The sequence below is a fragment of the Phoxinus phoxinus genome (assembly GCF_949152265.1).
Source record: "Phoxinus phoxinus genome assembly, chromosome: 19".
NCBI lineage: Eukaryota > Metazoa > Chordata > Actinopteri > Cypriniformes > Leuciscidae > Phoxinus > Phoxinus phoxinus.
In genome coordinates this window covers 1170006-1190562 of record NC_136894.1, presented here as the reverse complement: position 1 = coordinate 1190562, position 20557 = coordinate 1170006, and the positions used below count along the sequence as shown (strand labels likewise).

At 35.3% G+C, this 20557-nt stretch overlaps 1 protein-coding gene across 1 annotated transcript in view; it reads right to left on the bottom strand.

Annotated features, from left to right (window-relative positions):
* sdc2 (syndecan 2) overlaps positions 1 to 20557 on the bottom strand; it is a 40537-nt gene that overhangs the window by 18263 nt on the left and 1717 nt on the right. The window lies entirely within an intron of this gene.

The window sequence follows — 20557 nt, the reverse complement described above, 5'->3', positions numbered from 1 at the left end:
TTATCAGAAATGTAATGTCATCTAAGAAAATTCTCATCTCTTGATTGGACTAAAAGACTGAAATGCATATAAAAGAAAATGGAAATTAATTAAAGCGCCACTCAAATGATAAAAACGTGCAGATATGATCCCTTAAAGCGACAGTTTATTCACCACAAACTGTTTTCTTTTCACACCTTTTTCTCTAGGGAACATAAAGAAAACATATTTTGAAAAGTGATTTTTGCTCATACAATGAAAGCCAATGGAGTCCAATGTTGTTTTTGAAACACTTTTTCAATACACACTTAAGTTACAAATAAAGCTTCCAGGTTTCACACTGATACCATTCAGTGAACAGTTCTTAAAACAACCTTTTTTTCTATAGAAATAGAAATATAATTTGTTTAAGTTTCTATATTCTATAGAAACTTTTGTCCAATGAAGCCAATAAGAAAGCTTTATTTTTCATACAGGTTTGGAACGCATCCCTTTTTTGTGAACTATCCCTTTAAGCAAGATATAACATCAACATATATGAACAAAACCCTTATATTTCCTAATAAGTTTAAAGGTATATGTCAAGAAAATACAATAAAATTGTGTGTAAACTTGACATATTGAATAAATTTACATAAAAAATGACATAAAAAGCTAAATATTTTTACTCTGTTCTACTCAAACAGAAACTTGAACAAATTACCCTAGCTTTGTAAATAAAATAAAAAAATCCCCCCTTCCAGATTCATAATACTGCAGCTATGACTTCCTCTATGACTTCCCTGCAGAAAATGAATAACATTTTCATGGTTTCGAGGACAAACAAAAACAAATGACAATCTGCCCGGAGGTGTACAGCCTCTAGATTATTATCTGATCTATAATAAAGCACAATACAACTTCAAGATTGCCAATATACACTCCAAGGTCATATCCGTATCACCATATCCAGTGTCCGTACAGACGTCAGAAATGAAAAGTCCACGTGACCCTCCCAATATTTAACTCTTAAACTGTATTTAAAGGATTTCCTGATCATGTTGGTTAGCTCTCATCTTCTGACCGGTGATTCCTCGACCCAGTTAAACAGCTTTTGATTCTCACTAGAAACTCTTTTTTGTGAGCTGTGAAATGCTATACGCTGGGAAATGTGCTTCGCCCTGCCGGTCATGTTATGAATAAAGATTAGCAGGTAAAGTTAAAGTCGTGGATTTGCAGTTCTGTCCCCTCCGGTTAAAGAAGAAATGGGACAAGTGTGTAAACCTCGCAGGGATTTTGAGTTCATAAAACACCTCTCAGGAATCTGCATATCTTCCCACTATGAGGGATGAATACAAACCGAGTCTCAGAGACGGATGAAAAAACATTATTTTATTTTTTTTATTAAATCACCATATGCCTCCAGGAGAAAGAGAAGCCTTACTTTACATCACGTGTTGAGGTTTAACACACAAAAAATTAATACAATATTATAAAAACAATAGAAAAAGGCATTTCTTGCATGCATGATAAGGGCAGGGTGAAATTTCATATATTTAATAAATGTTGACAATATTTTTTCTGATAAAAATTTACAAAATGGCAATGATTTTGATGCACTTTGAGACAAGAAATATTTTAATTGTGTCCTTTATTTAAACCTTTGAAATGCAGAAAATTAATATTTCACTTGAATAAGTTATCAAAATCTGTTCTTTATAAGTGTCCGTTCAGTTTATCAGATTGACAATAATAATAACCGTTTCATAACAATGGTTAATTTATGCAATCACTTAAAATGCTAATACGTAGAATCTTTCAATCTAAAATATTGCTGTTTTTAATGATATTTAAGTTATAATAATTATTCAATTTAATACTTTACAAAAAGGTTCCATTACTTATTCATCTTTGATAAAAAATTAATTAATAAAAATGCAACTGTGTGTATTGTTAGTTCAAGTTCATTAACTAATGTAACCAGACACAACTTTTGATTTTAATCATATATTAGTCTATGTTGAGATTCACATTAAAAAAGATTAATAAATGCATTAGATATACTTTTTCATTGTTAGTAAGTGTTATCAATTAAATTATTCTTACTTATGTTCATTTATAGATATACTTGGATCATTTAATCTGGTAATTAAGAATGAAATTCTATGAATTAAAAATGCATTTCAGAGCAAATATATTGAGATGCATATTAAACATCATAAAAAGCATTAAACATCTGAAAAATGCATAAAACAATTGTTTTGTTTGCATCCAGAAGAAAACTAGATCAACCAATCATGTTAGTTTGGGGGCGGGGCTACCTGGTTGGCCGACCAATGAGATTTTTTAATCAACTTTTTAAAAAAAAAATTATTAAATGAGTGGCCAAAAGTGCCGCCCAGAGAGGATTATAGTATTAGTAATTATAAAATGTATACAATATTAGGCATTTCATGGACTTCTTCAGACATTTTTGATCAACTTACTATTACTAAACGGGTTGGTTCTTACAGTACAAAAACGCATCAAACACTTAACACTTCAGTCCCTGGAGAAGCAGAAGGACAGCACATGTGTCCATATGAATATGTAGGAAAGCATAAGACACACATGTTCCTGAGCAGACCTTTGCTCGGGCTGTGCGGTGCTGGCACTGCATCATGATGAATGCCGTCTTTCAAGCCAGAACATGTCTGGCAAATCCCCCAGGTTTCCAGAAACACAGGTGGTGTCTGTGGAGGAACCCGGAGGATGGCATCTCTGAAGCATATGCGATCAGCGGACAAACAGGGTCGAGAAGCAGGGCTCAGCCATCAGCTGTAATGAGTGAGAGAGTCTCAGGACACTGCAACCAATAGTCTCTCGCCCTTTTGGGCCAGTGCTGCACTGCCACTCAGAATCTTACATTCGTTAATCCTGCACATTGCTTTTTATGATTACATTACCGTTGTATAAGTGTACCAAGTCAACATTTTTGTAAATAAAAAAAACACCTACACTACAGTAAAGTTTGGGGTTGATAAGAGTGCTTTAATGTTTCTGAAAGAGTCTCTTCTGCTCACCAAGGCTACATTTATTTGATAAAGAAAATAAAAATGTGAAATATTATTACAAATTAAAATAGCTGAATATATTGTAAAATGTAATTTATATCCTGTGATCAAAGCTAAATTTTCAGCAGTCGTCAGTGTGATCCTTCATAAATCATTTTTAATATGTTGATTTGCTGCTTAATAGTTAATATTTTTATGGAAACACTTTTTTTTCAGGATTCTTTGATAAATAGAAAGTTGAATGGCATTTATTAAAAACAGAAATCTTCAATGTCTTTACGGTTACTTTTACATAATTTAACGCATCATTGCTGATTTGTGAAGAAAAAAGCTTAACATTTCATGAATATAAATATAAAAATTACTGGGGCTGCAAAAAAAAAATATATAATTAGTATTGAGCCGTGCAATCTTATTTTACAGCCATTTGTAATGCGGAAAGTGTCATATTTAAGTGTCTGAAAAGGCCTTGACAGAGGAAAACCTGTCAGTTACATATTATCTAAGACAAAAGGCCTATTGTATTCGATCCATCTCTGGTGTAATATTAAAGCCACTGACATGAGTGCATCACAACAACTATCTCACCACTAAAAACAGGAGGTGCAAGTAAGATCTGGCATGATTAGCTCCTTCCCATAATGCACCGGGGCTGAGGGTCAGAATGTGGCATTGTGAGACTGAAGATAACCCCAGTTCACTTCAAACGCTCCACGTTTCCCTGAGTCTGCATTGATAAAGGCTTGGTTTCCATCAGCATTAGGCCGGGGCTTTGTGCTCAAACTACCCCGAAACTTCAAGCCGCCCGAGGGACAATGATGTATAAATTAGCCGCCAGTTCAAAGTTTAATCTAATCCAGATTTCATCAGAATGGCTTTGAAAGTGGATGGGAAGCTTTGTCCCGTCTCACTCCGACCGGAAGCTCTGCGCGGCGCCTTTAGTTTCAGCTCATTAACCTCTCAGTGGTCGGAGAACCGCGAGCACGCAGGAGTCGAGACAGAGAAGCAACAAAGGGCAAGACATGACAACGCCACAATGTCCTAAGAACATTAAGGAGATGAGAAACACTCGGGACTATTATGCTTTTTGTACATCTTCAAGTTGTTTTAAGTGTGTAATGTTGCTGTTTGAGCATTAAAAATCATCAGTGTCAGTGTTTCTGAACTCCTGAAACGCCTCCATTGTAGTCTTGAGTTTCTTCTACGAACACGTCACAATATTCCTCATTATAATAATTAATGCGCAGAATAAAGGGGCGGGGCCTGGTTGAGTTAGTCAGTAGTGTGTTAAACTGGCGGTTATGGTAAGGGGCGGGACATTTCCCAAACACACTCGAAACGCTCGACCAATCACAACACACTGCTCCAGCCGACCAATCAGAGCACAGTGTGCTTTTCAGAAGGAGGGGCTTCATAGAGACAGGAAGTAAACAGAGTGTTACTGACAGACTGGGAAGAGAGGAGCCGCAACAATGGAGAATATGAGGAACATAATCAACATTCAAGCAGGAGAACATGTTCTAGTCGAGCCTGAACTACAGCAAGGCTTGTGATAGGGTATAATACGGCCTGGTTGATGGTTGAGAGAATTTCAGATCCCCGTTCGAAAGATTAAAGGCCATAATTTACTCTAATCTACAAGTAATGAGTTCAAGAACAAACGTAGGACATTTAAATATCTGACAAGAGCTTTAACTGCAACAATATCATTCAATTGTTTTTTTCATGAAAACCTATTCTAGTATACACTGATAAAAAATGATTTTTGTTACTATAGAAAAAAACTATGTAATTTACATGAAAAAGTTAGTTCAGGCAAGAATAATAAAAAAACAAAGTAAATTCTATATTAGTACTCAATTAAGGTAAGGTACAATAAGATATTGTATCTGTAAATAGTCGTTTCCACTAAAAAAAAGTATGAATTTTTACATTACAAATCTTTAAATGCCTTTTTGTCAAAATGGGTTTTTTGTCATTCTCCAGTAGAAACATCTCAGCCGATGTACACCAAACTCTCCAGTTACACACTTAGCAGTATTCTGAAGATATGTTCAGAGGGATTTGTTAATAAATCATTCCTGGCCTGATTTATGTAACATTTTAATTTAAAAAAATATGGCAAAAATCGATTTTTTAAGGCTATAGACAGTATATTTTGATTTCCTAGGTCATGAAAGCATATATCCTGAAATCCCTCTGAACATCTTTTGTGTGTAATCAAAATGAAAAAAGAATTTTGCACCTGGCTTTATCATATGTTCAGATCTATCTACCGAAAATATATGCAAAATTTTGCATATTTAATGAGATAATGTCTCATTTGCATAATTAAACATACAAATTTCTAAAACTTGTAGTACATTTTTGTTATGCACTTGTGTAAGTAATCAACTGAGGACGTTTCATGGTGATATCTATTATTGTAAAATGTTACCCTATTCACATCCTTAGTAGAGTTTACTTAATTCCAAATGTGAAATTTACTTAAAAAATATTCGTGCAAAAACTTGCCAAAGAAAAATTAAGTAAATTTTACTTGGTTTTTTTTCAGTGTACCTTAAAAACTAAATCAAGACATAGCACTGCCTGTAAGTGCCAGCTAGTCCAGTTTCACTACTAGTGTAGGAATCGAAAAGTGGGAGTTCTTCCCTGAAAGTTTGTGCTGACACACTGTTTTCCGCTCATCCGTTTACATAGGCATCAGAAACGATGACCTGCCAGAGTTGTTCATCACTCGGCGCTGCAAATGGGCCCTTATCTTGCAGAGATAAAAGCTGGAGGCGATTTCAACGCTTCAGTGGCTGATCTGCTCCAATCCTCACTCTGTCGCAATTGAATTCCCATCCAACCTTTGCCTTTAAGAGGATTTGTCCTCAAGGGAGTCAGGAGGCCATGGCATTTGGGAAGAGAGGGGGATGGGGAAAACTTTTCCCCCAAAATTGAGAGAAAAGAACAGAACAAGACCTTAAAAGTAATGAAATGTGAAAGGGTTGTCCTATTGCAATCGAGTGTTCGATGGAAAGCCGAACAGCGGGATATTAGATTGCAGGGTGAAGTGATGTTTTTCTGGCGCTGGAATCCATCGGTGTTGTTTTGTCGGAGAGAAAAGGTGTAGAACATATTAATAAAGAGAAGGAGGGATGCAGGCCACAGGAGAAAGCAGCAGGTGGTGATTTCTGATCCCATTATGGGGCTAATCCACAAACTAAAGCACAGTCCTGTTACAACCTACAATTTCTGTTCTAGCAACGCCTTCACTTGAAGTGGCCTCGCGAAAATCCATCAGACAATTAAGAAAAGCGGAGGATTCTGGTGTAGACTATGATCATAAAGTGCAGGTCGTGTTTTCAGAGCGTGCACTAAATAAAACGGCATGCTGCTCGTTCACACACACATGCAAAGTTGCATTAGGGATTATTAGAGCTTTACGAAAGCATCAGGGTTATAGTGGCACATGCAAGAGCTTAGCTGGAGAGTTCACAAATCAGGACACATGCTAGAAGAGCAACACATAAACCTGTATGTGTTCTGCAGTGAGTAGAAGAATAGCAGTGCAAGCATAAACATGCAATAATCAAACCAAACAGAGCCTTTACGGTCTTTGAATCAATTCAATTGAAAATAAATGCCTTAAAATGTTACTAAAATTACATTTATTCAACTAAATCACATGAGAACAACAAAGACATTTGAGAATTTAAAAAAGCCGATATTATACAAAGGGATCAACAAATATCTGCACCATTTTGTTTGAATAAACATATATATATATATATATATATATTATATATTATATATATATATATATAATGCATGAAAAATATAATGCATTAAAAACCGACACTTATTTTGAGATTTGCTAAATAAAACAGTTAACACGTGTACATAATTAGTGTATTACAAAGTAAAAATAGGGGGAAATGCACAATTATCCAATATTGACATTGCCTGATTCTTAAATTAAAGATTACTAACACAGACTCTAATTTGTAATGTACTTTATTTTAGATACTATTCATATGATAGCCAGCCTTATCTGTACATTTAGCAGCATTTTTTCCATTCATGCTCATGCGTGATCAGGATTCGACGAAAAATCAGCTGCAAAAACAGGAAAGAAACTGAAACGAACGAACTGTGTGTGTGAAACGCAGATGTAGAACATCCTAAATGATCACAGAAGTACTGGGATACAAGTTTATAGTGTGTGTATAAATACTGATGTCTATGGTAGCGATAGAGTAAAATAGAGTAAATCACCTTTTGAGAATGACTTGACGCTTCAAATAAAGATTGTATCAATTACATCGTTACACCAGTAGGTGGCGACAAGTGACTGTTAAAAATGTATGTCATTGAATCATTCATTCAAGAGATTCATTCAAAAACACTGATTCATCCAGTAATGAAACAATTGAAGTATTTATGAGTGAGTCATTGAATCATTCATTCAAGAGATTCATTCAAAAACACTGATTCGTCCAGTAATGAAACAATTGAAGTATTTATGAGTGAGTCATTGAATCATTAATTCAACAGATTCATTCAAAAACACTGATTCATCCAGTAATGAAACAATTGAAGGATTTATGAGTGAGTCATTGAAACATTCATTCAACAGATTCATTCAAAAACACTGATTCGTCCAGTAATGAAACAATTGAAGTATTTATGAGTCATTGAATCATTCATTCAACAGATTCATTCAAAAACACTGATTCATCCAGTAATGAAACAATTGAAGTATTTATGAGTGAGTCATTGAATCATTCATTCAAGAGATTCATTCAAAAACACTGATTCATCCAGTAATGAAACAATTGAAGTATTTATGAGTGAGTCATTGAATCATTCATTCAAGAGATTCATTCAAAAACACTGATTCGTCCAGTAATGAAACAATTGAAGTATTTATGAGTGAGTCATTGAATCATTCATTCAACAGATTCATTCAAAAACACTGATTCATCCAGTAATGAAACAATTGAAGTATTTATGAGTGAGTCATTGAATCATTCATTCAAGAGATTCATTCAAAAACACTGATTCGTCCAGTAATGAAACAATTGAAGTATTTATGAGTGAGTCATTGAATCATTCATTCAACAGATTCATTCAAAAACACTGATTCGTCCAGTAATGAAACAATTGAAGTATTTATGAGTGAGTCATTGAATCATTAATTCAACAGATTCATTCAAAAACACAGATTCGTCCAGTAATGAAACAATTTAAGTATTTATGAGTGAGTCATTGAATCATTCATCCAACAGATTCATTCAAAAACACTGATTCATCCAGTAATGAAACAATTGAAGTATTTATGAGTGAGTCATTGAATCATTCATTCAAGAGATTCTTTCAAAAACACTGATTCATCCAGTAATGAAACAATTGAAGTATTTATGAGTGAGTCATTGAATCATTCATTCAACAGATTCATTCAAAAACACTGATTCATCCAGTAATGAAACAATTGAAGTATTTATGAGTGAGTCATTGAATCATTCATTCAAGAGATTCTTTCAAAAACACTGATTCATCCAGTAATGAAACAAGTCAATCTTTATGAGTGAGTCATTGAATCATTCATTCAAGAGATTCATTCAAAAACACTGATTCGTCCAGTAATGAAACAATTGAAGTGTTTATGAGTGAGTCATTGAATTATTCATTCAAAGATTATATTTAAATAGACAATTGACATTTTGTCAGAAACTCTTTAGTTTCGTTTAGTTGTCTATTCATCATCGTGGGAGAAAAAAAATTGTGCTTCATACTTTATCCAGAATCATGCAGCTCTAGTTTGAACCATATTTCATAAAGAAAATTGATTCTTTCTACATATATTTAGTCTTCCTGACAACAGGATTCTTAAAGCATATGGCCAAATTCAAATTCATATTTCATTCCATGTAAATAATTCATCTTTGGCAAACAGAAACAGGCCCCGTCCCAGAGCTTGTCTGTGCTTTAAATCTTTGATGATGAGCAATAGGAGGAAGAGGAGGCGACGGTTCGTCCCGTTAGGCCAGAGTTTATCAGGACATGCGAGACTGTTGACAAACGGCACCACAAGAAACAAGCTTTGAATCTCTGCCAAACCTCACGCGCTGCTCTGCCCCGCTCACACACTCTGCTGTAACTCAACAGGAATGTGTGTGTGTGGTTTGAAGAACGAGGCGCTTTTTTCCAGTCCCAGAAGCATTGAAAAAACCCTTTCACCATATGTGACCCTGGACCACAAAACCAGGCACATGGGTCAATTTTTTACAATTGAGATTTATAAATCATCTGAACGCTGAATAAATAATCTCTCCATTGATGTGTGGTTGGTTATGACAGGACAATATTTGGTCGAGATACAACTTGACAATCTGAGGGAGCAAAAAAATGTAAACATTGAGAAAATCTCCTTTAAAGTTGTGCATTTATGTTCACGATTGTGCTGCATTCACTCACAAAAATACATGTTTTATATATTTACGGTAGGACATTTACTAAATATCTTCATGGAACATGATCTTAATATCCTCATGATTTTTGGCATAAAAGAAAAATGGGTAACACTTTACAATAAGGTTCATTAGTTAATGTATTAACTAACATGAACTAACCATGAGCAATACATTTGTTACTGTATTTGTTAATCTTTGTTAACGTTAGTTAATAGAAATACAGCTGTTCATTGTTTGTTCATGTTAGTTCACAGTGCATGAACTAATGTTAACAAGATTTTAATAAATGATTAGTAAATGTTGAAATTAACATTAACAAAGATTAATAAATGCTGTATACGTGCAATTCATTATTAGTTCATGGTAACTAATGTAGTTAACTAATGTTAACTAACGAACCTTATTGTAAAGTGTTACCGAAAAATGGATCATTTTGACCCATACAATGTATAGTTGGTATTGCCACAGATATACCCGTGCGGCTCCAGACTGGGTTTGAGATCCAGGGTCAGTTGAAAACAGCACTGAGAGCCAGTCTGGCCTAATGTTTGCTGATAAGGCTCATTTTGGATGTTGTATGGGAACACGCAGACACTTTAAAGGCACAATTGATTGCTAAAGCTAGATGTTTGTCAAGGTAAACGGTAACAGAAGTTTAGTGGCGACCAAAGAGACCAAACCACGTGACGCTTCGGTTTATTAGTGTACACAACGTAGAGTCAACACTCAGTTAATTATGCCTTGTAATACCGGCCGCGCTCAGTTTTTCCATGAAAGGGCCACGACTGCGCTGAAACATGTCTGATCTCAGTGTTGGATGTGTCTGATTTGCACTGTCAGTGCGGCGCGAGAGAAGAAAACAAAGCCAATGGTTTGACGACGGAGATAGAAAGCAGGAACAGATGCGGAAACAACAAAAGGAAACTCACAGCGCCAGATAGCAATGTTTAATGTCCAAAGGGCCTGTATGCAGTAACAGAGACACATGCACGCGTTCCTGGACGTGATGGATGGGCCAATAACAAATTAAGAGCGTCCACAATAAAGAAAATGAAAAAACAAATCTATAGTTTAAAACACATGTGCCAAGCTGCTAGCGACACACTCGTGTTCATGTTGGGTTCATTTGGTTTTGAAAACGTTCGTATCTTTCTTTTAAACATTAAATACAAATTTGTATACTACTAATAAATAAGTGGAAGTACACACATCTTAATCATTCCTTAAAAGGTTTGTAAATATATTACATATACATTTTATAATAAAATATATATGTAATTATTAAGATGTGTACTTCCACTTATTTAGTATAAGCATAAGAAATATATATATTATTATTGGTTGTATATATATATATATATATATATATATATATTTATATTATTATTATTATTGGTTGGAATATATATTATTATAATAATGGTATATTCTTTTTTTCTTTTTTTTCTCTCACAAGTAACATGAGTTATTAATTTATTAATTGAAGTTTGTGGGCATATTAAATGGCACATGCATATTAAATGTTACTACCTGAACTAACCTTTCCTTGTCAAATTATTTTATTATCTGCCATTTTAAGAGATGTTGTATCACTCTGACATTTTCTATTTTATATCCCCAAGACGAATGTTTAATTAAAAACATGCTCAGCATAGAATTGCACTTATTAAAAGTATTTTTGAATAAATATATGCAAATGGAAAAAAAAAATCAATCAGTCATCATAACCTTAAGTTTTAGAAAACTCTTGGAAAAAAGGTTATATATATATACAGAATTCTAGGTTCTTGCCAAAAGAATATTCTCTGTAAGGAAAATTGACTTCCATAGTATTTTTGTCCTATGGCTTCAACTGTTTGATTACCAACATTCAGTAAAATATCTTCTTTTGTGTTGAAATTAAACAGAAGAAAGAAACTCAAACCGGTTTGGAACAACTTGATGGTGAGTAAATGATGACAAAAATGTAATTTTAGGGTGTCTATCTCTTTACTAGTATTATGATTGCATAATCATGTTTAATGGGTTATGTATGTATTTTCTAAGGATAAAATGGCATCAAACAGCAGTCTGGTTCTCGAAGGCCGGTTCACCGTCGCTTTCATTTGTGTGGACAGTGACAACACACTCATTTGGACCGGCTGTTTTCTCATCTAAACAGTGTGACGGAAGGCTATGGCCGAGAGCGAGCCGTTTTCAGCACACCCCCAGGGTGTTAGCAGTGCATTAGGGCAGATTAACTGCGGCGCGTGGGCCTGTCGAATTAATGCATCAGAACTCCCGAAGGGTCAGAATGCTTTCTGAACCACACTGATTAAAGATCAACAGAACCTGCTCTTGGGCCGCTCGACTCCCGGCCGCAATCGCCTTGCAGTGTTCAACTCGTGGTCTGATCAGATGAACACCGGTAAAGGAAAATGGATATAGTAATCCATGGAGAGGACCAGATTTCAGAAAGTTCACTTGTTGATGCTCGAGTGTGTTTTAAGCAAGGCCACATGCACTGAACGTGTGTGAAACACTCTGCTTCTGAAGTGCAGATCCGGTTTCTAACAGTTCCCATAACAACCACTTGTCATATTGCCAGTGGCATGTGGAAATTAAAGAAACGCTTGAATACACGCTGGGAAAATGTCGACCTCACCTACGGTTAATTACTGTAGATGCATTGAAAAATCATTAAAAAGGTGCATTTATAAATGTGAAAGAACGCTCGCTTATATTAGTAGAAGAAATCTGGCTTTTGTTCAGAGGGATCTGTGGTTCACAGGTTCATCAAAACACTGTGCAACTCTTCTAACTGTCTATCTAACTAACTAGCAAGATCCTTCACCAAAGAGCTGAGAGAAGAAGAAGAAAGAAGAAAAAAGGGGTAAGAAATAAGTTAAAAATGTAAACAATAAAATACTTACGAAACAAGTACGTGGCATATATGTTTACAAAAAAGTAATCATTAACAAAATAATAATTTAAAAAAATTAAAAGTGAGATTTTTGTTGCTAAAATGATCCTGTTTTGCTAAAAGCATGCCACATGTTAACAATTAAAATGAGCAAAAATGAATCAATTATACTGACAATTAATACTTTTAAGTTGACTAATTATTTTTTATAAAAGAAAATATAATAAAATGACCGTATAGACGAAAAGAAACTGCAAACGCATTTTTTTAAAATTAATGAATTAAAAATGCAAATATACACTAAAAAATGCTGGATGTTTCAACCCAAATTTGGGTCAAATATGGATAAAACATTTTTTATTAAAAATGTTAACCCGACGGTTGGGTTTGACCCAAATTTTTAGAGTGTACTTAACTCAACATAAAATAATTAGTATAAAATTGTGTGGTTTTTGAGGCTGAAAGGATCCCGCTGAGCTTTCCACAGTAGAACATCACAGCTTTATTACTCAAGCTAACAAACAGAAAGCACCAAATTCAGTCACAATCAAAACTGACTCGAGCCGTTTACTTCTAGCAGAATCAGATCGATCACATCAGACGTGCACAGCATCAGATCAGGAGAAACACACTACAGAGAAACACACACTACAGAGAAACACACACCACACAGGTGACGTCTCACACACTGCCTACACTTAAGAGAATGCGTCTCACACAGCTCTCCTCACTTTAGCCTTTATTGAAGCTTTTATAGAAGACAGCGAAGAGCGACGGCTTCTGAATCACGGGATCTCACACGTTCTCTTCAGGCACAGCGTCTCACTAGACGGTTACATAGTATTTTTGGGTCTCAACCATGGTAAATAGTATTGTGAACACTAGCAGCAGCTGTTTGCCACTTTAACTACGAATTGTAGCAAAAAGACGCCTGTGTTTTTTGTTTTATTCATGTTTTTATCACCGAAATGTCTGTTTGCCACGGGTGTAAAGAACGCATGTTGCTCCCAAAACCGAGCAGCAACAAGAAATACAAATACACTACTGTTCAAAAGTTTGGGGATTTTAATGTTTTTGAGTCTCATCTACTGCATTTAAAAGTGAAATACAATTCAAAATAGCCGTTTTCTATGTAAATATAGAGTAAGCTGCAATTTATAGGGATGCGCCGATACGGAAATTTTGCCCAATAACCGATAATTCTTTTTATTTGAAAGCCGATAATAACCAATAATTCTTTATATTAGAAAGCCGTTAAATAACCGTTAATTCTTTATATTTGAAAGCTGATAATAACCAATAATTCTTTATATTAGAAAGCTGTTAATAACCGATAATTCTTTATATTTGAAAGCTGATAATAAGCGATAATTCTTTATATTAGAAAGCCGATAATAACCAATAATTCTTTATATTAGAAAGCCGATAATAACCGATAATTCTTTATATTAGAAAGCCGATAATAACCAATAATTCTTTATATTAGAAAGCTGTTAATAACCGATAATTCTTTATATTTGAAAGCTGATAATAAGCGATAATTCTTTATATTAGAAAGCCGATAATAACCAATAATTCTTTATATTAGAAAGCTGTTAATAACCGATAATTCTTTATATTAGAAAGCCGATAATAACCGATAATTCTTTATATTAGAAAGCCGATAATAACCAATAATTCTTTATATTAGAAAGCTGTTAATAACCGATAATTCTTTATATTAGAAAGCTGATAATAACCGATAATTCTTTATATTAGAAAGCTGTTAATAACCGATAATTCTTTATATTTGAAAGCTGATAATAAGCGATAATTCTTTATATTAGAAAGCCGATAATAACCAATAATTCTTTATATTAGAAAGCTGTTAATAACCGATAATTCTTTATATTAGAAAGCCGATAATAACCGATAATTCTTTATATTAGAAAGCCGATAATAACCAATAATTCTTTATATTAGAAAGCTGATAATAACCGATAATTCTTTATATTAGAAAGCTGTTAATAACCGATAATTCTTTATATTAGAAAGCCGATAATAACCGATAATTCTTTATATTAGAAAGCCGATAATAACCAATAATTCTTTATATTAGAAAGCTGTTAATAACCGATAATTCTTTATATTAGAAAGCTGATAATAACCGATAATTCTTTATATTTGAAAGCCGATAACAAATAAATTTAAATCCAAATTATTGGATTTAAATTATAGAGAACAATCATATATATATATAAGCCTATGTATGTATATATATATATATATATATAAAAACGAGAATATATATATAAAAAAAAATTTTAAAGAGCCGTTTTCTAATTTTCAAGTTTCAATAAAAAAAACAAAAAAAAAACGAGAATTCGGCTTAAATTTTTATTTTTAGGATCAGGGGTAGAAAATATAAGCAGTAAAAATATCAAAATCAAGCCAAATTCTCATTTAAAAAAAATAATTAGATGAGATGTGATGTTTCTCATTTTACTTCCAACTTTATAATCGAAAAACGATTGAACACGGACCAGAAAACAACTGCATGAGTTCGCATGAACCTCGCACTACTTTACAAGCGTGGTTAAAAACCACTTTCACACCAAACAAACTCTGACGTCAAACAGATCCGCATCTTCCCCAAAAGCTCTAGTGTGAAAGCAGTGAAAACCCCTTCCACTTCCAGCGCTGTTCGCAGACCACAATCCTCCAAAGGAACTTTCCATTTGCTAAGCTCATAAAGAGGAAGAAAGGAGCGCGCTTTAAATGGCGTTTCTGCCTCACATTGGGGGGGGGGGGGGGGGGGCTCTGGGTCACGGCTCCTTACTGTCTACAGTAAGACTTTCAGTTCTCTCCGGCGCTGTGTGTGTATTCCCACCGGTGTGCATGACTCCATCCCCATGGAGGAACTGCTGCATCTCCCAGAGGAGAAGAGCCGAGCGCTCGCACATACGTGATGCAGATGTGTGCGCCGGCGCCCACATAAACAAGCACACGAGCCATCGGAGCACAGCGAGGCATATCTGCTTTTCCTCCCCTACTCTGCCTCTTCATTCTTTCCATCTGCTGGGAAAGAAGATAAAGAATAATGCCACTGTTCTTTGGAGTAACCGAAGACCGGGTAATAATAATGACGAGCTTTAGCTGCAGGGAGAGAAGAAGTCGGCAGGGCTGATGACAAAACAAGAGCACTCTGGGATTCCTTCACTTTGCAATGCCTGCGGAGTCCATTAAGGATTATGCAATGTGGAAGAGTTAAAAAAAGAGCCCTGCAGGGAAGAGAGGGATGCAAGGCTTTCTCCCCCGTGTCCACTTTACATGTGTAACATGGCTGTTCAGAAATGTCGAGGGTCAGTTAGATTTTTTTAATGTTTTTATGTCTTTTCTGCTTACCAAGGCTGCATTAGTTGAATAAAAAAAAACCAGTATTTTAACTGCTTTATGTATTTTGCACTACATTAAAATGTACTACACTTACATGTTTGCATCCAAACTTGTGAATTAAAGTGGAATGTCGCATTAAAAGTTTGTGAATAAAGCAGCGTTTCCTTTTGGACAAAATCATCACTTTCTGGGAGATTGGCACAAAATAATCCTCATTTACACTGAGGGTCAGTACGATTTTTAAATATGTTTGTCTTTTTTGCTTACCAAGGCTGCGTTTAGTTGAAAAAACAGTAATAATGTGAAATATTATTTTAAAATAACTATTTTATACTACATAAAAATGTACTACACTAACTATGTTTCCATCCAAAGTTGTGAATTTAACTGGAATATTGCATTAAAAGTTTGTGAATAAAGCAGCGTTTCCATTCGGACAAAATCATTACTTTCTGGGAAATTGGCACAAAATAATCCTCATTTACACTCAGTAAGAGATTTTTAAATATGTTTTTTTATGTCTTTTTTGCTTACTAAGGCTGCATTTAGTTGGAAAAAAAAACAAAAAAATAGTAAAAATAGAAATGATGTGAAATATTTTAAACCAACTGTATTTTGTACTACATAAAAATGCACTACACTATCTATGTTTCCATCCAAAGTTGTGAATTTAACTGGAATATTGCATTAAAAATGTGCAAATAAAGCAGCGTTTATATCCTTGGCACAAAATATCAATAATAAAATGTAAGTTTCTGCAATCAGGCTTTCAGGGAAGTTTCAGAAACACCAAACCAACATTAGAGACGCTGCGACGCCATTGGTCCGCTGGTTACTCCAGTCATCCAATCACAGCTGACGCTGAGGCAACGTCACATGAGCTTATTGAGGGATTTATTCAGTAAATGTGTAGTTTATGCGCACGTCTTCTTATCGGATAAAAAAAATGTATCCGCCTCAGTTTATGCGCATCTTTTCAGCGATTTTATGCGACATCCCAAAACAAATAGATGGAAACATAGCTAGTGTTATTTTAAAAACAACACCGTTTTGTTTGTATTAATGCTTAGATTGCATGTAAAACAAAACAATGCCAAGCTGATTTGAACGTTTTTTAACGTTTTCATTTATTTGATAAATACAGTAATACTGTGAAATATTATTAAAATTCAAAATAACTGTTTTCTATTTTAATATTTTTAAAAGTGTGAATTTTTTTTTTCAAAATTCAGCCATCTTGAAGACTAATTTCCTCCCTATTTAAAGGTGCCGGCAACCTCCTCACGGGTCCGTGGATGAGTTTTCATTTACACAGTTGCAATCAAAACCTGTAAACTGAAGTATGCATCTGCCAAATGCCATACACTATTATTATTTCATAAGCCAATATTCCCCCCTAAACCATTAATATTTACAGAACACTTCAGGGCCTTATCTCGCAGACTCAATGCATTTTTCAGTGCGCTGGGTTTGTGCGGAAGTGAGCATCCGGCTCGCTAATCGGGAATATGAAAACAGTCTCATCATCTGAGAACACAGTCAGTGTTCAGCGGTCTCTCTTCATCAACAGCTTCATTCATGTAACCCTCGAGCGCGCTTCGGTTTCTGGGTACGGCCTTGCTGGACCGGGTCAGAATTCCCTGAATTGGATTCAATACAATTCCCAATAAATCACACTATAAAAAAACGGTAACACTTTACAAATAATAAACGGAGCAATTCCAAGAGGGTCCTCACACCATCGGTGCCTTAATAAGATTCATTAGTTATGTATTAACTTTGAACTAACAATGAGCAATACATTTGTTATGCCTTGAGTGTTTATTAATCCTAATGTTAGTTAATAAAAATCAAGCTGTTCATTGTTTGTTCATGGTGCATAAACTAATGTTAACAAATACAACTTTTGATTTTGATACTGTATGGCACAGGTTGGGCTACACTGATGCCTCAGTCACAAAGTTTCTACTCGACAGGTAAAGTTCTGCATGCTATCTGGAGAAATCCATTTAAAATTACTGCTAGTAAAAGTTAATGTAAGCTATGATTAGCGATGCTAGCTGTCACGCACCGCGCAGACACGGTAAACATCTCAATTTGTCTAAAGTAGCCTTATGACCAAATGGTAAAAGGCATCACACTGAAAACCTTGTGTGTTCATTTTTGATCATTCCAATGTGTGACAGTGGAAAAAGTGCAAATCTTCTTTTTGAAAGTAAGCTTGTATGAGCCGTGCCGACAGTAACTTGTAAACAGAGCGTGCACGAGGAGAACCAGGCTCGTGCACGCTCTCTCGTGCACACGTTTGATAGGCGTTCCCACTCGGGAGCAGGTAGTGTTGCGCATGTGCATTTTTTCAAAAAGTGGAGGAAATCTTCCACAATACCTTTAAGTAATCTTGACAAACTATATAATTTGAAAACTTTCAGACTCTAGTTTTCATATTTGGTGGCTGTTTTTCAAAAGAAATGACGGAGCAATAGATAAATAGTGATATATTCTCAATTTGTGATATGGTGCCAATCTATAACACACACGCTCTGGTTCTAAAAACATCCAACAAAGAAAGAAATGTTGTTGTTTTGTGTCTGTACAGTTGCTTTGATAATAATAGCTGCCAATATGGGTCAAATTGACCCACGAAGACGTGTAAAAATGTATGCATGCACATTTTACTACACATCCGCGTGTTGAAACTTTATATGCATGTTTCATGACACTAAATATGAGAAAGTTGCAACATTTTAAGAAAAACAACATAGGTTGAATAGAAATTATAGCTAATTTGTACCATCAATAAGTGGGGAAAGCTCCTTTTTAGCTCCATAGGGTCGTAAAAAACTAAAATACCAATATATATAACCTAGGAACATATAAATACAGTTGCCTTAAAACATTCAAATAAAACCGTAATGTGTGTGTATGTGTTAAAAACACATCAGTGTGTTGAAATCTTGCATGCATGTTCATGATCCTAAATGAGAAAAAGTCGCAAAATGTCATAACACAAGGAGTAATTGCAAGCATTATATAATCACAATGCACTGGATATAATGTGAAATAGTGGAAAAACAAACTATAAAATTGAGTTTTGGGTTGAAAATAGATTACAAAACAGATTTACAAATGTATGTTCGTATCTGTGGCAAGAAGAGCGTGGGGATCATTACGAGTCTCTTTCTAAACACTCGGTTGTGTTGAAACTATTCCCTTGAGATCGTTCTCAGGAGACAAGCGTGCAGTGACCTTAACTGCATTAAATCTATATTTCAGACGAAAGCAGTGTTCACACATCGCACCAAAACATCACGCAAATTACACGGTCGAACATCTGGCCGCAGAAAACACAAACTCTGACAGCTCCAAAACAAGCAATTTCGGAGAAAGCAGAGGTCAAGAGAGACATTCTCAATGCCATTCACAGACAGACCATTGCTTTTTGTGTTTACACTGGATCATCCTGGAGATAACTGTAATTGCTCTGTGTAAATGATGAAAAACATAGTCTAACAGAAGGACGAACAAAACCAGTGATATATCAACTGAGTTCTGCTCATATTTTATTACCATTTTATAAACTATAGCGAATAAACTGTGATAATGTGAGAAATGTTAGAGTCTGAATACATTTTGGTTTGTCTGTAAACGCCTCAAGGCCATAGTGTGTGTGTGTGTGTGTGTGTGTGTGTGTGTGTGTGTGTGTGTGTGTGTGTGTGTGTGTGTGTGTGTGTGTGTGTGAGAGTGTCGTGAGAGTGTGTGAGAGTGTGTGAGAGTGTGTGAGAGTGTGTGAGAGTGTGTGTGTGAGCGTGTGTGTGCGAGTGAGTGAGTGAGTGAGTGTGTGTGTGTGTGTGTGTGTGTGTGAGTGTGTGAGTGTGTGTGTGACAGTGTGTGCGAGTGTCGTGAGTGTGTGTGTGAGTGAGTGAGTAAGTGTGTGTGAGTGTGAGTTTGTGTGAGCGAGCGAGCGAGCGTGTGTGTGTGAGAGTGTGTGCGAGTGTCGTGAGTGTGTGTGTGAGTGAGTGAGTGAGTGTGTGTGTGAGAGTGTGTGCGAGTGTCGTGAGTGTGTGTGTGTGTGAGTGAGTGAGTGAGTGTGTGTGAGTGTGAGTGTGTGTGAGCGAGCGAGCATGTGTGTGTGTGTGTGTGTGTGAGTGTGTGTGTGAGTCCAAATCAATGGGAGGAGATTGTACAAACACAAACCAGCCAGTGAACCATGGAATTACAAAAGCGAGTGCCAACCCTCTGGCATTTCGTCAAAAAATTACTGGCTTATTCAGGATCTACGTTCATCAGATGCACTGCCAATTAACAGCATAATAAGGCAGGCAGAGAGAAATGCAATCAAGCCCCTGCAAAACATTAATGAATGTCACTCGCAATGCTCCCGAACATACAGTCACACCAAACATTATTCACACACCACATATCATTATTTATTTTTTTCACTAGTGTGTGCAGGACACTATAGTTCATTTCTGTAAGTGAGGAGAGCAAAATAAAGTAAACTGTGAGATATTATACCCAATAACTCTTCATACAGCGACTACCAGTAACATTTATAAACATTTGGGACCAAATATTACTCAGACACTTTGATCTGATCATGTTTTCTTCAGTGTTTTGTCTGTAATTGCCGGTCAATTACACACACTGAACACAATGAAGCATTGCTTGGTCACTGGTTGAGCTAAACTGGTATTATCTAATTGTGTAGTTAAATTTACCAGATATTCAACCTAATTCATTTGTGAGACGTCTGATTTGATAACTCATATTTTATCACCAACTATAGCGAATAAACTGTGATAATGTGA